The sequence below is a fragment of the Rutilus rutilus genome, assembly GCF_951802725.1.
Source record: "Rutilus rutilus genome assembly, chromosome: 1".
Taxonomy (NCBI): domain Eukaryota; kingdom Metazoa; phylum Chordata; class Actinopteri; order Cypriniformes; family Leuciscidae; genus Rutilus; species Rutilus rutilus.
The window spans coordinates 75,325,310-75,342,793 of NC_140209.1; positions in this window are offsets into that span (position 1 = coordinate 75,325,310).

Sequence of the window (17,484 nt, forward strand, 5' to 3'; positions counted from 1 at the left end):
TACTAAGTCTTTGTGCATGGACCAAGTGGGTTATTGTGGACTTTGAGAAATGTGCACAGGTTCGGAGTTGGTATTATGTCCACGACGTGTTTGTGGAAAAAATAAAAAACGTAGTGGGGAATAAAATTGTTATTATTTTGTTGTATTGCTATTTTATTTTTATTTTTTGTTTACCATTTGAAAAGATAAACCATTGGAGTTGAAGTTGCTGCTGTTGGTTTTTTTTTCCTTTCAAAATTGAATAGCTCATTAACTTGTGACACTGAAAAGGTTTTTTTTTTTTTTTCTCATTAAAGAGATGAGGGGAAGAAAACTCCAGCCTATTGTCACTTTTGTGATTTCTATATGTAACAGGTGGTTGTGTTAAGCTATCCTGGGTTTATTTTGACAGGCCTACTCCTGTCTGGCGCCCGAGCAATATTGTTAAAAGTATTATTGGGGCCCACCACCGTTACACTTGTCTGGACATGGACAGTATACCGTACATACATTTTCAATGGAGGGACAGAAAGCTCTCGGACTAAATCTAAAATATCTTAAACTGTGTTTCGAAGATGAACGGAGGTCTTACGGGCTTGGAACGACATGAGGGTGAGTCATTAATGACATAATTTTCATTTTTGGGTGAACTAACCCTTTAAGTACTGAGTAATATTAAGTACCTACAGTTGGTACTCAACCAGAATAATACTTTTACTGCCGCCGTTCCCGCGGGTGTGCATTTGCTGCCTTTCACCGCTAAGAGGCGCTACAATCACAGACTTTGAAAAGTGTCAGTTTATTCTCTCTATTGCGTAATCTGCCGCCGCGCCGTGGCTCATTGAGAGCGATTGAAAGCTGGTAGCAGATCAATTCTAGTGAAACATTGCAGTTAAACGAATTCATAATCACAATATTGAAATTACAGTACAAATTTAGAACTGAAACAAATGTAGGCTTTATTATTGCCTCAAATTCAAGCAAAGTAGGCTAAACGTTAACAGTGTGTCCAATTTTTCTATAATTTAGAAAGGTTATGCTTGTCAATAGGTTATGTGTCTTACAGTTCGTGTTATTTTAATTTGTCAGTAGATTTATTAACTTGAAACATAACAGTGAAATAAATTATCAAACTAAATACAAAATAAATAAGAAATAAAAGTAAATGATCAGGACTTGATAACCGATGTTAGTCGGCAGCATTTATGTTTTAGCATTCTTTATTAAGAATTATATAGGCTTACAGTATTACGATTAGCATAAATTTCTTTAATATATAATGAAAACATTTCAACATAAAACATTGCAATAGAAAATTTTAGGCTACATCAATGAGGCTTTGCATGACAAGACGTTAAGCTCATTCTCTGGCCAGAGTTCAGGCGCTAGCTGTGTGGTCAACGCTACAACATGTGCCTCACGGAGCTTCAAAAGATCCTAGTGTGCGAAGCTCAGCTCTACCGTCTTATAATTTTGTTCCTAGTTTAACATTTGTCAAAAATAAAAACTTTTGAAATGTTAATTTATTGATTCGAAACACTTTTCTGAGCTTTGTTGAGTTTGATTTGATTTGGCCATAGCAACAAAATAATGTTTTCAAAACAGATACATTGGACAAATCTGAAAAAAAGACTGATTTTGTTGACTTGGCTATAAAAAATAACAGACTAACTAAATAGTATTGCTTTCAATATAAAAAACAATGAAAATGTAAGAGAACACTAAAATGAATTAAGTTTGAGACCCCATCGCACATTTCAAGGTTTAGATAAAGTGTCGGGACAGTTAATTTATTTAAAACAGGGTTGCATCGAGTTTAGTTTATTCCCTTTGCAATGCAAAATAAGAAACACAGAATCTTATTCTTGTGACATTTTAAATTTGTATTGCCAAAGAAATTGCAGCAAAATGAAACAATTAAAACAGTACAAAATGAAAATAGTTCAAAGCAACATAAATTAACATGCGTTTTTCTTTGCCTCTCTCTCGTGCGCTTGATCTCTTTTTAGCAAGTTTAAGTTTAAGTTTTTGGGGTCTCTCTCGAAATTAAACATTTCAGGGTAAAAACACATCATAAAGGCTAATAATAATACTGTATGTCATCCACACAAATAAAAAAAAATAAAAAAAAGCTGTTACAAATGATTTAGCCTTTGTTGCTTCAAAGACACAGAATGCCTAGCAGAATTCTCCTTACAATAAAACGAGGTTGATCGCGAATTAACGCGCTCTGTATCTGCTGATCACTCACATTCGTTTAGTTGGCATGAATGCGTTTTCGTCAACAGTTCATGTTTGGATAATGCCAGATTGACAATCATACACAGTGCTCAAACATTCTAAAACTCTACAAAACCAGTTGCAACAACTGGATTGAACACTTCAATTGAAATTTTGTGTGAAAAACCTTTAAATACAATAAATAAAACTACAGTAGGCTATAGGGCCTACATTTGGACACATCAAGAGATTTATCCTTAAAAGAATTTTGCCTTTGCCTGTTCTGTATCATCAGGCTGGCTATCCGACACCCTCCATATGAAAGAGGGGCAATTAATACTCCTGCACCCCCACGATAAAGCCACTGAACTGCCCCTCCAAACCCCCCACAGGCTATCTGAGTCTGAGACTGACTTAAAACAAAGAGAAGTCGCAATTCACACTTAAATCATGCTATTCTAGACATTTGCATTAGGCTATTAAAGTGTTGATAATGAAGGAATTAAATAATTTAGGCTACATGTAAGTAATATTTCTGTCATAAAAGTTTATTAACTAAATATAAAAAAAAATTATTATTCAAATAAATCTCGAACCACAGTGCTTCAAGCTGCTGTTAAACTAAATAACATTATAGAATAATTATGAGCTTAAATGGAACAATATCACAACATTCCGACAAATAAATGAATTTATCTGTTTTTACATTTTAATTCAGGGCGATTTACTTTTAATTAGACCGAGATTTTCACTCTTGCCTTGTCCTTTCCTCATTGGGAAGCGCTCACATGATAGCTAAACATGTTTGAGTAGATCCTCTGTACCTCTCAGTTTCATCTGGATTACATAATCAGATAACAATTATTAAATATTTAGACATTTAAAGGCTTTAGATATAGACTATTTTTTATCGTGACTGAGCTGAGGCTTTCGGTTCATTTTTGTGATGCGCAGTTCCCGGAGACAGAGACGACAGTCAAACTTTTGTCGTTAGACTAATATGAATAAAAGCGTTTGTCGAACACTAATTCAACATCCCAGAATAAAACCCGACTTCAGAACTCGCCACTCGGTGTGGAGTGCCAAAGCACTTAATTATAACTTCAATTCAAAACAATCTCAAAACGCTTTGTGACATTTTGAAAAGCCGTGCATGCATTAAGGCCACTGGAACCATGAACTTAACAGAAACGCTGGTTCTGATTTTATTGTTTGTCGTTTAAACGTGCCTGTTGCATATCTTCATTTTATATATTTTATATGGTCTATTGGTGAAGTATAGCATTGATTACTGTGTGTGTGTGTGTGTGTGTGTGTGTGTGTGTGTGTGGGGGGGGGGGGGGGGGGTGACCTTTCCAACGTGATGACGCAATTTATTTTTAGAAAATGACAGATTGTTTCGTTAGATAAGACCCTTATTTCTCAACTGGGATCGTGTCGAGATTTTGAAGCTGCATTGAGACGGACATTTGAACCTTCAAACCGTTGGTTGCCATTGAAGTCCATTATATGAAGAAAAATCCTGGAATGTTTTACAAAAAAAACGTAATTTATTTTCGACTGAAGAAAGAAAGACGTGGATATCTTGGATGACATCGGGGTGAGTAAATTATCAGCAAAACTATTTTTGAAAGTGAACTAATCCTTTAATTTTGCCACGGCGGTAATAGGCATTCTGGTCGACTACCTACTGTACATGCACTTACTATAGGGTTAGGGTAGGATTAGAGTTTGGTTGAGGGTTAGTTGCCTGTAATTATGCATAAGTTACTGGTATTACTATGGTAAGTACATATGTACCATATGTAACAAGAGCACTGTAAAATAAAGTGTTACCAAACACTGTTCCATAAAATTATTTACTCACACAATGGTCATTACCAGGGCTTGACACTTGCTTTTTTTGCTCACCAGCCACTGTGGCTAGAGCTTTTCCAAAGTTACTTGCCACTCTGCATTTTCACTGGCCACAATTTTGACATTGACACATTTTCATTCGGCCGGTGTAGCGTTTATACGCCTACGTATAAATATTATTAATTATTATTCATAACGGATTATGACCAATAATTAATATTTTAATTATTTTTAATTATTTTCAGAATTTACTGTAGCAGAATCAATAGTATGATCATTTTATCAGTTCATCCAATGAACAGAAAGCATAAACAAGTATTAACTCTAGGAAATATAATATCTTCCTGGCCAAGAAAGAATTAATCCCCAGCTAACAATAAATTACGAAGTAAATTAAGGGTAACAGCATAGGTAACTTAAATCGAAGTTCAAGACAATAAATCTGATAAGCACACACGAGTAATCTCTTTTAAATACAAACAATACTTTATTGATTATATAGGCTACTAACACATAAAGCTAATATCTAACACAAACACACGCATACACATTCATACGAGTTGCAGAAAGAAAGAGAGAGAGAGAGAGAGAGAGAGAGAGTTTTAAGAGATGAGATGATTAAATCCCAAGTTTCTATGCACTAATAAGACACAACCTGAATGAACCATCAAACATTAATTTAACCCTTCTATCGTTTTAAGACAGGTTATTAAATGTATCAATGCACCAGTTAAGATTTTAGCCTTGAGGTACTTGCGTCTTTGCTTTTCCTTTTGGGAATTACTTTTGTTGCGTAAAAGGGGGGTTTCCCTTTGTTCGTTCGTCGGCTGGCCTCCTCGTGCTTGGATAAATGTCTGTGGCGTTCCAGTCACGTGGTGTGCTGGAGCTGCTGAATGAAAAGTCTTTGAAGTTGAAAGTGTTCGTTGCAGCCGTGAATCGTTGACCGAAACTTTGCTGCAAAACTTTACTTAAAACCAAGACTTTCAATCGGAAAAGAAATGATGACTCAGAAAAGAAAGGAAATTGAGAAGAGAGTATAGGCTAGTAAGATGACTTGGATGCTGTTGAACCCGTTCTTCTGATCTTAATTTGGGTTCCTTCTGCTCCGTCTGTTACATGTTTGCTAGTCTGGTTTAGATCTTCATCTTTTTCTGCCCATCTTTGTTCTGCCTTTGTTGAGAGTTCTTCTTTTAAAACTTCGTTTGGGTCTTAACCCTCTGGGGTCTAAGGTGTTTTTGGGGTCCTTGAGATGTTCTGACATGCCCTGACATTTGTGCTTTTTTTCAGTTGCTTATAAACATATTAATGGCAAAAAAAAATTACACACTATTTAGCACAAACAGGGCTACCATAATATGTGAGCAACAAGAATGTACATGTCTGCATTTTTGAGAGAATAATGTTTATGCGTGGTTATTGAAAAAACTAAAAACTAAAGTTTCTGAAATAAGGCCATAAAACACATACTAAATATGTGCCAATAAGACTTTTGTCTAATAGATGTCATTGCCTAGTGTTTTTTCTTCAAAATGATGTGAAAATCACCCTGCCTAATCATTCACATAACACAATACATTGATTTGAATTTTGCAAAGCACTTTCTGTTTGGAAAGGCAATATGCGGAGTGGGCGTCACCGATCATGCATATTTAGTGGTTCACACCTTAGGAGACAATGGGGCCTGCATACTTAATGAGCCATTCATTCAGGTGAGTCACTGAGCCACAAGAATGCAAGAGCAACAGTTGGAAGCATCTCAATTCTTTTTTATTTTTCCACATATTGTGCTTGCAATTTGGCCTATAATATCCAAGGAAAACATGTCTAGTAATTGTGCAGTTAATTCTCATACTGTATTTTCAGTTTTGGAATATTTATCCTCTCCCCAAATTTGTCACTAATAAAACACAATAAAAATTATTTAAAGAAAAGGCTTATATTTACCTTTTAATAGTTTGTTTACATCTACCTTGTAAATATATTTTTTTATTAAAAAGGTTACAATTACAACAACAATTCAAGTGTAATCTTTCTTTGTAAAAACTAAAGTATACATTTTATCATACATATTTCAAAGTTAAGGATTTGATTGATTATTTGATTACTTTATTTTTGACAAAACATACTATATTTAACATGAGCAAATATTGGCAAACAAAAGCTTATTTGAGTTGGCAGATATTTTACAGTAAAAATGTATAATCTATCCAAAACTAATCAACGAAATGTTGTCTTTCATATGTCTGTAACATAGGTCTTTCATTTTTATTATAAGAAATATAAATGTTAATTTTCAGTTTAATACGTTGCTTATACAAATACATTTTATTTCAACATATTTCAGTCGATTTTTACTCAGTATAGCAATACAGTTTGCTAAAACCGAAACATTCATTCACAAACAGAAACGCCTGACTGTAACGTTGTTTTTATGAAATATTAGGGCATATAAATGTTAATTTTCAGTTTAATACGTTGCTTATACAAATAGCCTACATTTTATTTCAACATATTTCTGTCGATTTTTACTCAACTCAGTATAGCAATACAGTTTGCTAAAACATCATCATTCATTCACACAGAGACGCAATTTAAATTTAAACTGTCTTTTTGCGAGCTGTGATAAACAGCGCGCATCTCTGCGGCTGCCGTTCATTCATTCACAGAAACGCGATTAACTTGAGAAGGAAAAAAAACTTACTACATATTCGGATCCTCTCTCCTGCAATACCCGCACTCTGAGGTAGATTTTCCATTATTATTATTCCTCACAGCACTGCCAGATGGTGTAAACACGTAGGCTACAATGATATGATTAAACTTGTGTTTTCTCGAGCTGATATGGGGGCGTTCACAGGTTTGCCTTAGTAATTTGCGTTTGAATAGCACGCGCTCTCCGTGGGCGGAGTCACATTACATTTGAATGAGCTCTAATTAGCTCGACTGGAATCGCTCTCTTTTAATACAGATTTCACAAGATGAGAATATTTGTTTTTTATATAAATTACCTCATTTTAAAGAAGAGAATTCAAGCTTCATGCCTGTGTGGCTGTATGCCTGTTTGACTCAGTATTCGCTGAGTTATTGTTCATTTTCGGACGCGTTTCAGAATGGTCTTCACTGACAGAGAGCAGGCAGAACATGCATCACGTTTATTTTTCTTTATTTGGCAAAAAGCACAACAGTTTGTTTTTATTGTGAGTATACACAAAAATAATACACATTTAACAGAATCGATTGATGTATGAAACTTGCTTGTAATATCAAAGTCAACAGAGCAAAATTAATTTCTTTTGAACTGAACTGAAAAAAATCCAGCAAAACGTGCGGGCGCGTTTGTCGACCTCAGAGGGTTAAATATTGGAAAGTGTGGGTCCCAAACAGAAGAGCAACCAGCCTCTTTTGTTCGGCAGGAAGTAGAGAGTTTGAACTAATTTTCTGGAAGAAGATTAGTTGGTGGTTGGTTTCTACCCATTGTCGCTACATATCCCCCCTCGTTCAATGATGGGTTGAGTAGAAGACATCGGTGAACGCTGGAGAAATGGGTAGAGGAAGCAAACACACACAGAAAACAACAAGACAACACCTCCATGACTGGTCACTTTACTGGTGCAGGACATTAGATTATCTAGGCATAAACAGGTTCACTCTCTCAATATAGTTAATCACGTTGAACAAAGTTTAGTTCAATTTTAGGACCGTTATCCTAGTTTGTCTAGGGACGGTGATCGATAAACTTTGTGACTAAATTTGATTTGTTTGTTTTATTCTCTTCTAAATTGTTCTAGGTTTAGACCAATTTACCTTTCAATTTGTGATACGAATGATGCAGGGAGTTCTCTGGCTCACATTCGTTTTAAGGTGACTTACAAATATTAGGCGTGGTGTGTCAATCCTATTATTGTGACCCTTATAGGGTGGACAGGCATTTTACCTAATAAAAGAAGAAGGAAAGGAAGGAACAGGTAAAACAAACAAAACAGTTGAGTGTTCCTGATATGACTTATAACTACTGTTGCGCAGCTAAGGTGTCAGGTATCATGATGTAATGAGAGGTGTTCTCAGGTGTACTTGTTGGATGGATAGTTACCATGTTTCCTATGGTAAGTGTAGCTAAGTTGTTAAGCTAGTTTCTGAAGTTTGTTTCTACCTGTGGGGGAAAACATGTTTGTTGAATGTTTTGCATGATAGAGGTGGTTAACTTCTATGTTAGTGAGTATGTTAGGGGTGTTGAGTAGTGTATGTATGTATGTATGCATGTATGCATGTATGGTCAGATCTGTTTCAGTCTGCTTTGCTCCCCCCTTTGCTTGATGGCTTAGCTTTGATGAGCTTGTTGCCTTTTTGCCTTGGAAAAGGGATCTTCTGTTATCTGCTGGGGTATAAGGCAGGAAGGCAGGAAGTTCTCTGGCAGACATTGGGAGGTAGTTTGGCATGGATGCGTGAAGCTGTAGTGCGAAACTTGATCTCCGTTGTTGCATTCCTCCGATGATGCCTTCTGGTTGTGACAGACTTTCTGACCTTCTGTGCTTACTGTTGTTGCTGTAGCACGCACGTGGTTCTTGAGTTTGGAGCTCGTTTGGTGGTTTCTTTATGAGTGATGGGTAGCCAGGATGGTGTTTTCTGGTACCTCTGGGTGTTTGTCAGTGGTTGACTGTGAGAGACCACTTTGTTCTGTGTTGTTGTAGAACAAGTGGTCGTCATCTTCATTATGAAGGTGTATCAGATGAATCGGTGGTCTTCCGTTCCATCGCCATCCTGTTCATCATCCATGTTTACCTCATTTCCGATGAGAACTTTCGGTTTCCTCATTAGTTGCTCCATGTCTTCTGAGGGTAAACTGTCTTGTTCTTGGCACCACTCAGTTAAGCACAGCACTGAGTATGCCCGAGGTGGGTTTCTTGAGAAGCGTGGCTGGTCCCATGACTTTTCCATGCGGTTGGTGTGGTATTTGTCATCGGCATGGGAGTCACGTTCTCTGTGCTTCTTACGAAGAACTGTGGTGTTGTCATGCCACTGGTTGTCTTCCAGTGCCAGGCTTGTGTCTTGGCTGAAAGAGTTTGAAACTGTGGATGTTTTCAAACCTTTCTTTGAGGACATCTTCTGTTTGATGTGGGCCTTGTGTGTCAGGTCACGCAGCTGTTGGATTGTCATTGTGTCTGCGCAGGCCACGAGACCAAGATGATGACTCAATCCAGGGTGCAGATTTCTCAGGAAGAGGGTTTTGAAATTCACGTCCTCTTCATGTTCAGGTGAGTTATGTGCACCAAAGAAGGCTTGTCGAAAACGGTGGTAGTAGGCTTGAGGAGTCTCTTGCCGACCTTGTTTGGTTTCCAAGGCGATTAACACACCATGTTCCGACTCTGGGCCTGTGAATTCTTTAATCAGTGTCTCACATAGTAGCTGGTAGTTTGACTTGACATGAGCAGGTTGTCGGTCTAGGAAGCTTCGTACCTCTGGACTGGATGTGGATCGGAGGAGGTAGAACCTGTCTCTGTCAGTCACATGTGGTCTCACCTCTAGGTGGAAGTTGATATCTCGGATCTGGGACTGGATGTCGGAGCTCTCCGTGGAGTTCGGGTTGAACTGAGTGATATTCTTAACCAGCTTGTTGAGATCTTTAAAGGTCATCCCCTGCGCAGCTTTGGAGTCTACTTGGATGAGCTCTCTTTGTTTGTTGGCAGTGAACAGTTCTGTGGTGAAGGCTGGTGACATTTCGGGTTGTGGCCATTCACTTCTTTCACTGTATGCCAGTTCTTGGATGGAGGACTCTGTTCTGCTCAGCAGTGGTGATGCTAAAGGAGGTCTCTCCCTTCTTGGCTCTGGTTTCTGTTTGAAAACATGCCGGAGTTCATCTCTGACCGCGTAGAGCTCATCTCGCTGTTGGGTCAGATGGTCGATTTCAGCACTGCACCTTTCCAGGTGGTCTTTCAGAGCAGTGATTTTAGAGTTCTTGTCTTTAATGTCAGCTTTAGCTTTCTCTAGCTGATGTTCAGCAGCCTGGAGTTGGTTTACCAGGTGCATCTGGACAGTCTTTAATTCTTGTTTGTCACGTTCAGTGACTGCAAGGGCTTCTTGGAGCTTGTCAACTTGCTTCTTTGTTTCTTGCTTCACTTTGTCGGGCACTTCGAGTTCGACTTGAGCTTTCATTTTGAGCTGGTCAGTGCAGAGTTGAGTGTGCATCAGCTCTCTCAGGAACTCAGTGGTCTGACGCTTGAAGTCGTCCTGGACTTTCACTTCCAGCTTGCCCATGCGGCTCTGGGCACGAATCAGCTCCTCCTGCAGGTGGGTGATGTGCTTTTCGCTTAGCTTCAGCTGGGCTGTGAAGGCATTGCTTAAGGAACAGGTAATCTTGGTTAGTTCCACGTGGTTGTGGTTCTGGCTTGAATCATGTGTCAGGAATCTTCTCAGAATTATGATTATTATTAAAAATAATAACAGTTCAATTGTCTTTGGTGTGAGGCAGTCTGTAATGCCTCTGAGCCAGGCGTCCACGTCAGTGGGGTTTGTTGTCCACGCCATGTTGGCACGCTGGGGTGAAGAGACTGACACAGATCTGTGTGGGGTGTAAGCCTGTATGTGGTTGAGCAGCTAAGTGTTGTTTCAGTGACTGTACACCAATAGTGAAGTGTTGCAATGTCTAAGTGTGAGGAGGCTGTATTGGCACAATGACATCCTGGCTCTGGCTAAATCTACATCTGTCCACTGCAGAGGCTATAACCACAACCTGGAGGAGGAACTAGTATAAATGTATAAAAGTATAATATAACCTTAACCCTCTGAGGTCGAAAAACGCGCCCGTTTTGCTGGATTTTCTTTACATTGTAGCACTTTAAACTTAAATTACTCCGTCATTTATGGTAATACAGAAAAAAGAAATATAAAAAAAGAATCTGTGATATTTCTACTTTTGTATGTGTCCACTTACAATCAAATCAAAACATTGTGCTTTTGAAAAATAAAGAACATAAACAGGGTGTGCGTTCTGCCTCTCCGTCGCGGTGAACTTTTTTTTCTTGAGCACGTCTATAAACTGAAACAAAACTCAGCGAATACTTGTCACACATTTATGAGCCATATACCTTTATAAACATTTAAGTGTGTACTTTTAAATGATCGGATTCAAACTGAAAACAAATATTCTCTGTTTAAGTAATTTGTATAAAACCAACAAGATGTCCAGCTTCTCAAACGCTTGCTCATTACAGTTAATATGGCCACGCCCACTCGCGCAAAAGATATTCACATGCAAATCTCCACATGGAACGCGAACGCGCTCATTACCTCAAAAACAAAACACTTCATCAGTCTCTGCTTTTCGTCGAGTTTGAAAGACGTGAGCTTACATTGGCTTTACCCCAGAAGAAGAACGCGATTTGAAGACAAGAAAGATAAGGTAAGATATTCTTACATATTAGTTTGTTATTGTTGCATAAATTTCACATTGCAGTTGAACTGTTGCTAGATATGGTGAATATTATAATATTTAGACCCGTGTTTACTGTTACTGTGTTTGTGGATATCTGCTCAAACGTAGATATGTATATGGTAGGCCTAACCATAATGTTTTATATTTGAGCGCGATCGCGTTTGAATGTATCATATTTTTGATCGCGATCGTGTTTGAATGCATCATATTTTGGAAAAGCAAAACGCTCCAAACGGCTTCATGTTTTTACTATTATCTCATTTCATATCATCATAACGAATGGAAACATTTGAAGTAACATGATAATCAATATATTTTTCTCTAGCTTAGTTGTTACTGAAATCTTTTTGAAAATGTATATAGGCTGCTATATTACTGCGCATAGCCTATACCTACAAGGCACAACAAACCTGGTGTTCATTTATAATATATTGTTGGAAACATTTGTGTGAGTGTGTGTGTGTATTCTGTGAATTTTAAAAAGCAATTTTAACCAGAAAAATCTAAAATGTATTCCCAAAATCGTGCAGGCCTTTCTCTTGATATCAGTATGTTCACGTTTTTTTTTTTTCAGGGCCCAGATGCCACTGAGTCCTGCTGACTTCAACATTCACAGTACATGTCTCTGTACATGAACATGGTAAAGTGAAAATCAAACACCTTGGAAATGAAAGGTATGTACAATGTTTTTAGGAATGGCACAAAGGTCTCTTTCTTTGGATCATTGTTATCAATAAGTGCTTTTTTGTTGTGTATCTTTGGATTATGTTGTGTTGTAAATAAATCCAAACAATTTTAAAAGCCATTCTTTTTTAAATCTCCTCATTCTTTGTGCAAGATTGGTCAGAATGATGGGCCCTGATAAGCTCCTAATAGGGCCATTAGGGAGTGTCTTTGTGTTTCTCAGGTGTGGAAAGCTTACATATTAATGAGATGATCCGCCCCTTCGCATATTGCTTTATCACACAAAACACGTCGTAAAATTTTTAAATCAATATATTGTCTTCTCTGAATGAGCAGTCAGGGTGATTTTCACATAGTTTTAGAGCAAATATTCTAGGCTACGTCATACAATTTTCAAAAGTCTTGTGAAGAAATAATCAGTATGGGTTTCATGACCTTATTTCAGTGAGAATTTATTTTTGTATTTTCACAAACCACGCATAAATGTCATTATCTCAAAACTACAAACTTTTACATACATGCTGCTGATATATTATTGTAGCAGAGTTTGTGCTGAATACAGTGTAATTAGACTTTAGCCATGAAAATGTCACAAGTAACAGAAATAACCACAAATGTCAGAGCATGTCAGAGCATCTCCAGGGCCCAGAAAACAGCTCAGACCTCAGAGGGTTAAACCCTGCACACAGTGCACAGGCTCACATCCTCCAGGTATTGGGGAAACTCTGGGAGGCCCTGACACGAGGACCAGGGAGAAAAACTAAATGATTTAACTTCACTTTTATTTTACTTTACACAAGTACCAAGAGTACAGAGCACTGCCTTTCCCTGGTGGTTCATCAAACAGAATTAAGAGATCATTTTTGACTAAGGCTAGGTTTCACACACAAGTAGGTCTACATAACTAATGAGAACTACAAGCTGCATAAAAAATATTTCATCTACTTTACTAACATAATAAGTATATTACACTGGAGAAAAATGCAAAGGAAAATAAAAAGTATACAACTTTATAGATTTGTTTTGGAAGAGTTTTGTTTTGACACAGAAGGGGTAACAGTAGATGGTGGATGCTGAGAGTTTTTAGCAGCTATAGTGCCATAGAAAGAGGAGCTGGAAGGCAGGTGAAGTTCTGCACACCCTTCAAACTCAGTGATTAGCTTCTGTTGGTAGCAGCGCTTGCCTTCTCTTTGATATAAACACAAGTCAAAAGGTCAAACCCTTGTTGCCTGTTGTCGCCACAGAAAGAGTCGGTGCACAGAAGGGGGTAGAGTGACCTCTGCTGGTTGAGTTTCCACATAGCAAGAAGGGCTATAAATATGTTACAAAACTAAAATGTGAATTAAATAATAGAAACTTATAAATAAATAGGCTACCTGCTATCCTAAGCTACATATAAAATGAGTTCACTTGTCTTAATCTGAAGTTACAGGTCACCAATGGTCTTACAAATGTTTTATTCTCCCTAACAGCCAGAGTTATTATTTTATTAGTTTTAATTTTTATTTCAGTTAAAGGTGCATTAAGCAACTTTTCATGTTAAAAATACCCGTTTTTCTAACCCATACATGCTTAAACAATTGCCTGATGGGCTGAATGAGCCCTTCTATGATCACTGCGATTGCCTCTATAATCCTGTACAGTAAAATAAATAAGAGGGATTCGGGTCGGAATCGACTGGGCGTGACGTCATGCGCGTTCACGCTCACCTGGCTATGTCTGGCAGGTTTGTGTATTCGCCGCCATTATCTGCATCAGCGAAGACAACTCAAGCGACTTTTGCAAAAGTAGAAGATGGATTCAAAGAGACCGGCTTCTAGTTCATCCCAAACCCCAACGCAAACTCCACGTAACCGTGTGCACAACTCTGGTTGCAGTTTCGCGTGTCGCCAGAAGGGGGCATAGTTCTCCAAAAACTCAGAGACTTGCGCAATGCACCTTTAACTAAAGTGTTTTTTTCACACCCAGTGCTACTTTAGTTGTACTAAAAAACGTTATATTAGTTCAGTTTTAGTCTACAATCACCTCGCTAACTATAGTTACTTTTATTTTGAAAGTGTTACCGGTTACTTTCGCTTCCAAAAAAGGAATAGACCACGTGACTTCCGTTTTTGGTTTATAAACGAAAAACGAATTGACTGAAGTTCAAAGACTCTCTTCATTCTTTGTTCAAAAAGGAATAACGATAAAATGATCGCCAAAAACGAAAAACGGGCCGTTTTTAATTGGTTTTTAATTTTTTTTATTCTGACACCAAAAACGGTTATTTGGTTTTTCGTTTTGAAACAAACTGTATTTTCATTTTATAATTACAAATGAATTACGGATTATCCAGCATAGCCCACGTGAATCCGTGTATCATTCGTTCAGTCGTTTTTTAATTTAATATTGAAAGTAGAAAAATTAGAAAACAGTTCCTTTTTCGATGTTCATTTTTTCCAAAACAACGAAAACCAAGAATTCAGCTTGATTTTTCGTTTTTCGTTCTGAGGTAGAAAAATTTATAAACAGCTGGAATATTTTATTTCTACATGTAGGCGGGAATGAAACGCCCCTTTCCTTTGATTTGTCAGCCGAAGATCAAACTGTCCCGTCATCAGTTCTTCCGGTTCTTCCTCAGTTCTGCACTGCAGAATAAGAGTCCTCGCGTTGTGATTCTTAACGCGTTTATTGCAACTACATTTCATCTTTTTTTTTCATCAAATAACCAGACTAACATGGCTCGACTCAACCCGTACTGGGGAAACACTAGACAGGGCTTTCTTCTGTGTAGACCAGGAGTTCTCAAGTGCCAGGGGTTTGCTATTTTCCTATTTCCAAACTGTAAAGTCACGTTTATTTATTTGTTTATTTATTTTTATCATGAACCACGCTGTGTTTTATTCTTAAGTGACTATATAATGCATTTTACTTCAAATAATCTAAATGTTGACTTTGAAAAGTAGGCGCGTCAGAAGGCTATTCACTCTATTTTGGTTCATTTGTGGTGTGCGCCAGAAAGATGTTCAAGGAGACGCGCTAAAGCAGCGCATCATGTTGTTTTCTTTATTTTCCAAAGGCATGACATTTTGTAGTCATTTTGAATGTACACAAATAAAAATATAAATGTTACTGTTTCGAATGACAGATTATTAAACGACAGAATATTATTATTTCCCCTGCTGAGCAACAAATCCAAGTGATGTCGCCGGCGCATCGCTCGCTCACACAGCATCTCTATCAGTTCACTTCTGGCATTGCTAACATCGCAGCCTGTTCATTATTAAAATAAAACACAGTCAACCAAACATATAAAAAGTTATTCTGCTTAATTTAATTGGTCTGTTGTAAAGGCTGTGCCGCACATTAGGCTACTTGCTGTTATTCCAATCATTTCCCTTGCTGTGAAGATGATGATTTAGCATATACGTGTATTGGGACTTGACTTAAGTATAAAAGCCTTCTTTACATTACTAGTTAGCATCCAAATATTGCATTGCAAATAAGGAAACTTTGGACCGAATGAGAGATGCGCGAAACCAACGTCGGTACAGTTTCAGTTTCGATTCAAATAAATTCGTTTAGGCTTGGCGTTTAAAATTGGCTAAATGTTGTTTATAATAAAGGACAAAATAGGCTATTTTTATAAGCTATTAGGCTATATTTTTATTGTAGCCTACGTGGCTACTTATTTTTCATTCTTGTTGTTTTCTGAATAGGATACCATTCATTTAAGGATTTGACATTGGCTACAGTAAGGGGAAGTAAAATACGCATAGACATAGCCTATATGTTATTAATAGTGTTTATAATGTTAATGTTGCATTTTATTTACCGATCTTTTACACTATTTCTGAATAGGCTAATAATAAAATGCGTTTGTTTCCCTCTCAACATGACCCGGTGCGCTGCGATACAAGCGCACATCTTTGAGATATAAATTAATACATTTTAATAAAACACAAGGCCTACATCATAAAACTCAGAAGAGTATGTATTTTAATATCTCTGTTGTTCTCTGTTCTCCGGTTGTTAGATAGTCAGTCTGAATGTCATGCGTTTACGTTAATATAGACATATTGTACATGCATTATTCTTTTCTTTTTGTATTAGTGTTAAAAATATTAAATTTATAACTATTTATATTGATTTATATCTTCATTTATTATTTAAAAAAAAAATTATTGGGCGAGGGCGACCATGTAGGCTAACAGCCGTCATTTAGGCTACCTGCATACCCAGCTGATGCAAAGCGTAGGTGAATTTATATCTACACAGAAGAAAGCCCTGTCTAGTGTTTTCCCCAGTAGCCTACGGGTTGTGTCGAGCCATGTTAGTCTGGTTATTTGATGAAAAAAAAGATGAAATGTAGTTGCAATAAACGCGTTAAGAATCACAACGCGAGGACTCTTATTCTGCAGTGCAGAACTGAGGAAGAACTGATGACGGGACAGTTTGATCTTCGGCTGACAAATCAAAGGAAAGGGGCGTTTCATTCCCGCCCACGTGTAAAATACGAATATTCCAGCAGTTTATACATTTTTCTACCTCAGAACGAAAAACGAAAAATCAAGCTGAATTCTTGGTTTCGTTGTTTTGGAAAAAATGAAAATCGAAAAAGGAACTGTTTTCTCATTTTTCTACTTTCAATATTAAATTAAAAAACGACTGAACGAATGATACACGGATTCAGTTCCTTTTTCGATTTTCATTTTTTCCAAAACAACGAAAAACAAGAATTCAGCTTGATTTTTCGTTTTTCGTTCTGAGGTAGAAAAATATATAAACAGCTGGAATATTCGAATTTTACACGTGGGCGGGAATGAAACGCCCCTTTCCTTTGATTTGTCAGCCGAAGATCAAACTGTCCCGTCATCAGTTCTTCCTCAGTTCTGCACTGCAGAATAAGAGTCCTCGCGTTGTGATTCTTAACGCGTTTATTGCAACTACATTTCATCTTTTTTTTTCATCAAATAACCAGACTAACATGGCTCGACACAACCCGTACTGGGGAAAACACTAGACAGGGCTTTCTTCTGTGTAGATATAAATTCACCTACGCTTTGCATCAGCTGGGTATGCAGGGTAAATGACGGCTGTTAGCCTATACATGGTCGCCCTCGCCCAGTAATTTTTTTTAAATAATAAATGAAGATATAAATCAATATAATTAGTTGTAAATTTAATATTTTTAACACCAATACAAAAAGAAAAGAATAATGCATTGACAATATTAATATGTCTATATTAACGTAAACTCATGACATTCAGACTGACTATCTAACAACCGGAGAACAGAGAACAACAGAGATATTAAAATACTCTTCTGAGTTTTA